The 8,066-nt window shown below is 56.4% G+C and overlaps 1 long non-coding RNA gene across 12 annotated transcripts in view; it reads left to right on the forward strand.

Annotated features, from left to right (window-relative positions):
• Positions 1 to 3,819, forward strand: part of LOC120885592 (uncharacterized) — a 24,385-nt gene extending 20,566 nt beyond the window's left edge. For 7 of the 12 annotated variants that reach the window (XR_013440183.1, XR_013440189.1, XR_013440175.1 and 4 more), the window contains 2 exons: positions 133 to 3,135; positions 3,319 to 3,819. This is a non-coding gene — a long non-coding RNA (uncharacterized LOC120885592). The remainder of the gene's footprint in view (positions 1 to 132; positions 3,136 to 3,318) is intronic. The other 5 variants (XR_013440178.1, XR_013440180.1, XR_013440185.1 and 2 more) reach the window with 5 other exon arrangements.
• The last annotated feature ends 4,247 nt before the right edge of the window (positions 3,820 to 8,066 follow it).

Genomic DNA, 8,066 nt, shown 5'->3' on the forward strand with positions numbered 1-8,066 from the left:
GGAGAGGGGGCAGGGCCTGTGGTGCCTGTGGGCCAGGCGGGCCCGTGAAAGCGCCCTTTCTTCTCTGTCACAAGACCCGTCCTGGCCACGGGGGCTCCGGGCTTAATCCGATTGGGTTTCCTTGGTCAACAGGTTGGCTTTGTTCTCCTGTCCAGATTTCCATCGGCTTGGCTCTCCTGGTTGCTGGCTTGACCGCTGTCTGACCTGGATTCACTGAGGACACACCGGGCTTTGCCAGGGTCCACGGAGGTGTCTAGAGTCCCCGGCTGGGTGGGGATTAGGGGTCTGGAAGAGAGAGTGAGGCCAGGGGGGCCAGGCCAGGCCAGGGCAGCAGGGCTCTCTGATAGCAGATCATCCCACATCCCACTTTGCGTTCCCTTCCCGTCCTCTGAACCTTGAAGGGTGAGGACCTGGCTCCCTGGTTCCTGGGGAGGGGGCCGAGTCATGGTGGCATGGTCGGCAGGCCTGGAGGCCCCTCCTGTGCCTCTCTGAGCCCAGCATCCACCATCCTTATGCTGGTGTCAGAATCATCAGGGCTCAGCGGCACAGAAAGAGCGGTTGTGGGTTAGAGCTACCAGGTGGAACCTGCTTTTCCCTGAATGCTGGGAAGAGTGGTATTCAGATGGGAATTTCCCGCAGTCCAGTGGGAGCCCCGGAAAAGCCCAAGGCCCGGCTGCAGAAGGAAGCGCCACCCTGTGCCATCATGGATTTGGAGACGGCCTCTGTGGCTATTTCCATTCTGGGCACAGAGGGACCTAACTGTCTTTGAAACTTGGATGGGCTGCCTGCTCACGGTCACTCCCGCCCTCCCCTCTGACCCTGGGCATCTGTGCCTCCCTTTCCTAGGAACTAATACAGCCTCTGTGGCTCCGGGCTGGGCCTTAGGACCCTGCCTGCACCAGGCCCAGGACCCAGCCTCCCCAGCCACCCCCAGGCAATCCTAGCTCTGGTCAGCTTAGCTGCCGTGGAAACTCCAGAGACCGGGTGGCCTAGAGCGCAGGGACTTAGTCTCCCAGTTCGGAGGCCAGAGGCCCAGGATCAGGGCCACTACACACTGGTCCTGCAGAGGGCTGTGCCACCCTGCAGAGGCCTCCTCCCTGATATGACTGCTTGGAGCACAGACTCTGCTGTCCCTTTTCTTCTTAGAAGAGCACTGATGTCATCACAGGGGCCTCAGCCTTGTCACGTCATTTAAACCTAATCAGGTCTCAAAGGCCCACCCCTTAACGTCACAGTGGGTTTTAGGGGTAACACAACAGTCAGGCCATCAGAAATAGGAAGCCAGGATGAGCTGGTCGGATCTGGCCCTGGGCCTGGAAGGCTCCGGGGTTTGGGGTTTGCTTCTTAAACAGGAACCGGCAGATAGACCTGCTTCTTGGTGTGGTGAGAGCTGCAGGCCCCGCGGAGGAAGCCCTCAGGAGCTGCACGTAAGGAGGCATCGAGGGGGAAGGAAGGGTAGCATTTGCCCCCTGCCCCTGGTGGGCCCCGGTCAGTCCCTGCCCATGGGCTCTGCATTTAATTTTGCCTGCCTGTGAGTCCCCATGTCGTTTCCATTCAGTCGGGTTCTGCTTCTTTTTCTTGCTCGTGGGACAATGCTGACCCATTTAGGCTTGGCAAGGGTTCGGCTCTTCCTCTTGGAGGGGTGGGATCATGGTGGGTGGGGAGATGGGGCCAGGCCTCCTAGATCTGATGCTGGCACGTGTGACTCGGGTGGGACCCTGCACCTTCCAAGCCTCCATCTGCACACACAGTGTGGCTCCAGAGGAGAGAATGAGGTAAGTGCAAGGCTGTGAGCAGGGCCTCAACTGGCCCAGGCACTGACGGAAACACACCCCAGCCAGAGAGACGTGATCCTGTGACCCAAGTAGCATCACCTGGAACATTGCTGATCTGGCTCTCAGTGAGGGGTGTCGGGGTTTCTGCTGAGTCTGGGGGATGCAGAGAGGGCTGTACCCTTCCCTGAGCACCCAGTAGGGCAACACCAAGGCCCATTTCGGGGCAATTGGACCTTTCTTAGCCAGAGAAGTGGAAAGAACACCAGTCCCTGTCCACCAGCGATTCCATCCCCAAGTTTCCTAGCGGAAGTCCTGCACATGGGCCCCAGGAGGCCACCTGCAGAGGCTCAGAGTAGCCCCAGTGGAAATGGCCAGCAGCTGGATGCAACCCGAGGGCCAGCCACAGGAGAACAGAGACCAGGCGAAGAGTATTCACACCGTGCCCAGGAGAGGGTGAGCCACCATGGCCACCTGCACCAACCCCGGCGAGAACAACCCAGTGCTGAATTCAGAATCGCAGGTGGCAGGAGAATCAAAGATGCATTCCTCATAAACCTAGAAAACCAGCAAACCAGGCATTGTCTCATTTAGGGACACATTCCCGCTTGCCAAACCCGGAGCAAAACAAGGAGCAAGACAGAAACGAGATTCTGGGAGAGGCTGGAGCTTGCTGGCGGGAGTGGGGAGGGCTGAGGCAGATCCCCCTAAGTGCTCCTGCTTTGGCAAGTTCCTAAGCTGTTAGGCTTGTTATTATTCTTTGTAAATTAATATATAACTCGAATTTTCCTGAGTAGATGATGTTTCATAAGAAAAGTTTTAAGCATAGAATATTGGGCTTCTCTCCTTTTTTTTTAAATCAGATTTTATAAACCTTTTGATTTCTTTTCTTTTTTTTTAATGAGCAAGGATAATTTTTCTTCTGAAATTTATTAAAAAGATTTAACAGCCCATAGTGTCTCTGGCTCAGGGTTTGGGCCAGGGGAGGCTCTGCGCACAGCCTGGAGACCCAAGAGAATAAGCTGAGATGCGCACAGCTGGCCCCGCCCCCCCACCTCGTGCAGGGCCCCGCCCAGGCCCCGCCCAGGCCCCGCCCATCACTGCACTGTGAGGTGGCCCCGCCCAGACCCCGCCCAGCACTGTCATCCCTGGAGACAGCCCGCAGGAGCCTTCGCTCCTGTCCTCCTACCCCCTCCATTTCGGCCTCTACTTGGCCTCTAGGGATCTTAGTAATCAACCTGGCATTAGGTCACTTTACTAGCCAAGGCTTCCTGCCTCCTTATTTCATGGTAGTCTTAGGTGGGACATGAAGACTCACCCGCCAAACTCCACGCACAACTGCAGGAATGGAGTCCTCAATAAGGTAAGTTGAAGTCCATGTGGGTGTAGTATGTCCAGACTCACTTACTGTCTAAAAAGAACGATTACAAATAAAATAAAAATAAACTGACTTCCTGCCTTCTGAGGCCTGGGGCCATGGGGGACCTGTGTCTGCGCCTCGCTCTCTCTGAGTCCGAGGCACCTCCTCTTCATCTCCCTTGCTCAGGCTGTGCCTGGGGACAGGACACCTCCTGGCAGCCAGGTTTGGGCTCCACCCCCTGCTGTGACTTCTCTCTGGATGACTTTCCTGTCCCTGATGGACCCTTCAGGGCTCACTTCAGGTGACACACCCCCCAGGAAGCCCCCCCCCCCATGCCCATCCTGTGTACCCACAGCCCCTCTGCCGACCCCTGGCAAAGCACCCTGAACTCTATAGTGCTCTATAAAAATGTATATAGAAATGTCCTGTGTGTCTCCTGTGCTCAGCTACAAGGTCCAAGGCAGGAATTGGGCCTTGTATTTCTTCTTGTTGGGTAATGACTGCAGAGGCCCTAGCACGGTGACACCAAGTGGCAGCCGCACGGGAGCAGGATGTTGTCTGTTTTGATTACTATGTGTTCCAAAGGCCTACAACAGTGCCTGCCACGAAGTGGACCTGCCATCTATGGTTATGGGTAAATGAGCGAGCAGATGTTAAACCGAATAAAGGAGAATTCTGCTATTAGAAGCTGTGTGACCTTGGGGAAGACTGTGCCTCTCTGAGCCTCCCTTTCTTCTGCTCAATGGAGATTTTTAATAATGCTGTTCTTGAAGGGCAACTATGAAGACTGTGAAAAGGTACACAGAATAGTGACTAGCCAATGTCACACACAGTCCAAGCTGGTCACACACTAATGGAAAATTGACCTTTCCAAAGCCCCAGACAAATTCCCAGGGTTCTCTGAGATTGTCCTTCTGAGCTCAGAGGCCCTTCTCACCCTTCCTGGGTGGTCCATGGGGAAGGGGGTCACAGGCCTGTTCTCCTCCTCAGGCAGGGACCCTGACCCCTGGAGGTCACCAGATCTATTGTTCAGGAGCTGTTGATGACTGGGCAGCTCCATCAGGTCCCCAGAGCCCAGCTGCTCAGTACAGCCAAGGTCATGGTCTCTGTTCCCTGAATAGCTTCCTTTCAATAGAGGGGAACTCTTGGGCAGCCCCAGACAGCTCCTAACTCAGCCAGCTGTTGAGGACCTCAGGTCATCTGAGCCCTGGGTGCTGGAAAGGGTCGTAGACGTGGGCTCAGCGATGGTCCCTCTCCTTGTGATTGTGTGACGCTGGGCAAGGGATACCACATCTCTGAGCCTCAGTCTCTACGTGTGACACGGGCAGTAGGACCTGCCTGGGGAGGAGGTTCCAGGCTGTGGAGAGGTCGTGTAGCAGCACCCGATCCAGAGCCACGTGTTCCCCAGTGAGTCACAACATCATGACGGAACGTGGAGGTCATGCAACTGTGGAGTCCCCTGGTGCTTCAGGGGACCTGAACTAACCACGGAGTTCCTTACCGTGTGCTGCGTGTGTGAGTCTGGGTGTTATATACAGCAAGACATAGATGGCAAAAAAAATGCACATTCAGCATTACCTAAGAGAAGATGACGTTACAGGAGAAGGCATACGTATCCTGCGCGTCTCTGTGTGAGTGGGTGAACCAGGAACATTTGGGACGCCAGGCGGGGGCACGGTGCTGCCTGAACACAGGCCCCTGCCTGACCTGGCTGTGCGTGAGGAGCAGGCCCCAGGCAAGGCCTTGCCACACTCCCCAGTGCCCAAGGCCACGGCCGCGCTGGGCGCATCCTGCCCTCACAACAGCCCATCTCCCTCTTACGAGCTCTCACGAGTCACTGATTCCTCCCTCAACGCCCGGTCACCGCGGACACTTTCCATTTCTTTGCAGTTGTCAGCTTACGCATGTCCTCTGCCGGCTGGGCATTGAGTGGCACTGAGGCCAGGGTCTTGGGCAGTTTTCTCTTCATTCTCCCCAGTACCCACAGGGGTGAGGTACAGTGTGGACACTTGATCTTGAAAACTGTTTAAACAGAGGACAGGTGGGTGGAGGGATGGATGTGTGGGTGGGTGGAAAGATGGGTAGACAGATGGACAGCTAGACAGATGGACAGGTGGGTGGGTGGACAGATAGGTGGATAAGTGGATGAGTGGACAGGTGGGTTGGTGGATGTTACCCTTAAACAGCTTACTGTCCATCTGGAGTCACAAGGTCTATCTAGACACGGAAGTCATCCATGGTGGCTCAGGTCGCTTTGTGGACCAGGGCCCCAGATGCAGGATGGAGGGACCTGTTCCTATGAGAGGAATGGAAAGGAGGAAGGGCTGTGTGGCTGGGGAGGTGGAAGAGGCCTGCCGTCCTCTCCTTGAGCAGCGGTTCTCATTTCCATGAAGCGGGAGATACTTCGTCACAAGCCCAGGACCGCCTCTTGCAGCAGGGACCACCTCTGCATGTCCTGGCTACAAGGCAGCACTGCGTCATTCCAACTCCTCCATCTTTCACCAGGCCACTCTCAGGCCAGGCCTGGACCCAGATGTGGACCAGGAAATGAGCCTGAGAGTCGATGGTGGAGAACCCCAGAGCTGGGGGAGACGGATCTTCAGTGTGACCAGGCAGGCCACACAGGGGACCAGCAGAGGGGAAACAGGACGACTTATGCACCTCAATGTGGGTTGGAGATGGCGCATCAGGGAGGAGGTGTTTGTCACCTACGGAGGAGCGTGGGAACGGTCCCCTGCACCCTGACCTGGCAAGGGACATTTCCCTGGCAGAGAGACCAATGGAAACCAAGTGGAAACCCAGGCGAGGGGCTCGTGGCTTCCTGACCTCAGCCCACTGCCCAGGAGAAGCGAGAGGGCGAGTGGGAAGGTGGGTGGCCTGCCAGCTTCGCCCAAGGCTTAGGCTGCACTCTGAAGGCGACGGGAGCCGTCCCTGGGGCATGTGTGCTGGGGAGTGGGCTGGTGGAGCTTGAGGAGGTGGGACGGGGCCGGAGGGAGGTTTGGCCGCAGGAAGGCTGGTTGGAAGGCCATGGCAGTCTGTGAGCAGTCAGGTCTGAACGGAGGCAGGAGGAGAGGAGACCAGGGAGGAGTGTCCTCCATGCCCGGGTCCTCCCTGTTGAACTCTGAAAATGGAAAGGAGGCCAGTGGAGAGCGGCTGTCCCACTAACTAGCCAGTCATGGGCCGAGGAGCTGAGGGTTGTTTTCTCTGCCTCAAGAAGCTCATGAACTCTGACCCACCCCCTCCTCGGAGGGCACACTGGGCAGTGCTGTGCGTCCTCGACCACTTTGCCCACAAGATGCAGAAAGGAAGCACAGATGTGCAGAGCTGCAGGAAGGGGAGCACAGAGCCAGCCTTCCTCAGGGAGCTGCTGGCCGGGCCTGGAGCTGGGCACGCGAGGACTAGAGTGTAGGAGAGTGAGGTCCTTCGCCCTTGGCAAGATCCAGGAAGGGGGTAGGGGTGGAGAGAAAGGGCACCACTGCAATCGTGGGCAGGGTTTCTACTTCTAACTGCATGTGGGGAGGACGATTCAGAGGGAACAGGTTTGCCAAGAGAATTTTGAGAGCCATGACTCAGGGTTACACAACTACAGGTAATGTGCAGAGATGGGTTGCAACACGCATATATCTTGCTCTCCTAAAACATCTTTATTTTGAAAGGGAAACACTCTCAGGCCAGAATCACAAACACATCCAGCAGGACAGGGCAGATCACATAAATGAGGGAGGAGGACCACATGCTCCCTGCACAGTAGCTCCTGCATGATGGAGAACTGCTGCCTAGTAGGAAAGGAAACCTGATTTGTAAATTCTAGCAACTAACTCCGATTCCCCGCCCCCCCTATACCATTATGTAGTCCGTTCTGTGCAAGCAAACAAAACTGCACCCTCCACTCCCCACCAACCCTGCAATCAACTGCAAACTCAATGTGCAGGCAGGTCCGGCTGCCTTGGAGTTTCCCCAGCTCTCAGAGGCGCTCTGGAGAGGGAACTGGCGGGAGTCCTGGAGCTCTACTGCGGGGCCTTGGATGAGTCTGTCTGTTGCTCCAGGCCTCAGTTTACCCAACCTACAGCATAGCAGGAAGATGTCTAAGGACACTTTATGCAAAATTCTCTTCTCCTTTTCCGATGTCTGCAAATCACTACCACTGTCTGCTCTTGCAGGCCTACTACACACCAGGCACGTCTTGTGCTACTTGCTGTACGTCTGTCAGCAGGATCACACAGCTATGATGTGGCAGAGGTCATCAGCCTCCAGAGGCCACTGGTGTGGGCACTGTACTGTCCTCTGTGGTCTCCAATGACAGCGAGTCAGGGAACAATTCAGGTCATGCTCTGGGCAAGGAGACAGGCAGCCGGTCTTCATGCTGCTGCCCGAGGCCCGGGAGGTCTGAGCAGTTATTTTGGTCGCTTATGGGCCACTTTAGACTTTCAGGGGTTCTCTTTGACCTTGCAAAAGGCAAAGGACCAAAGGACTTCACGGAGACAGAGGAATTGACACTGGGTGTCACTTGGGCTGCAGACAAGCCCAGGCAGCCCCCGGCTGAAGCACAGGACGCTCCTGGGAAGGAGCTCCCCCAAGGGAAGAATGGGGTCGGCCAAGAGTGAGGTCTCTGCTGGAGGGCAGGTGGCTCCCACACCTTAGTGCCGGGTGTGGGGCCGAGCAGACTCCAGAAGAACTCACTTCCCGGCTCGGCTCTGCTAGTGTGAAAGCACTCAGGGCCCTTCCCCTCAGGGGCGTCTCCTCAGTCACTTCAGATGTCATCACTGTCTGATCAGCTGTTGAAGTCACTTACCTGCCATCATCCCTGACCTCTTCTTTGACCTCAGGTCTCAATTTCAATCCATTGCCAAGCCCTGTGACTGCGCCCCCGATGTCCAGGGACTGTGAGCACCCTGTGTCCCCATCCACCCCAGCCTCCCCTGGTCCCCGGGCCA

Source organism: Ictidomys tridecemlineatus, chromosome 1 (assembly GCF_052094955.1).
Source record: "Ictidomys tridecemlineatus isolate mIctTri1 chromosome 1, mIctTri1.hap1, whole genome shotgun sequence".
NCBI classification, from domain to species: Eukaryota; Metazoa; Chordata; class Mammalia; order Rodentia; family Sciuridae; genus Ictidomys; species Ictidomys tridecemlineatus.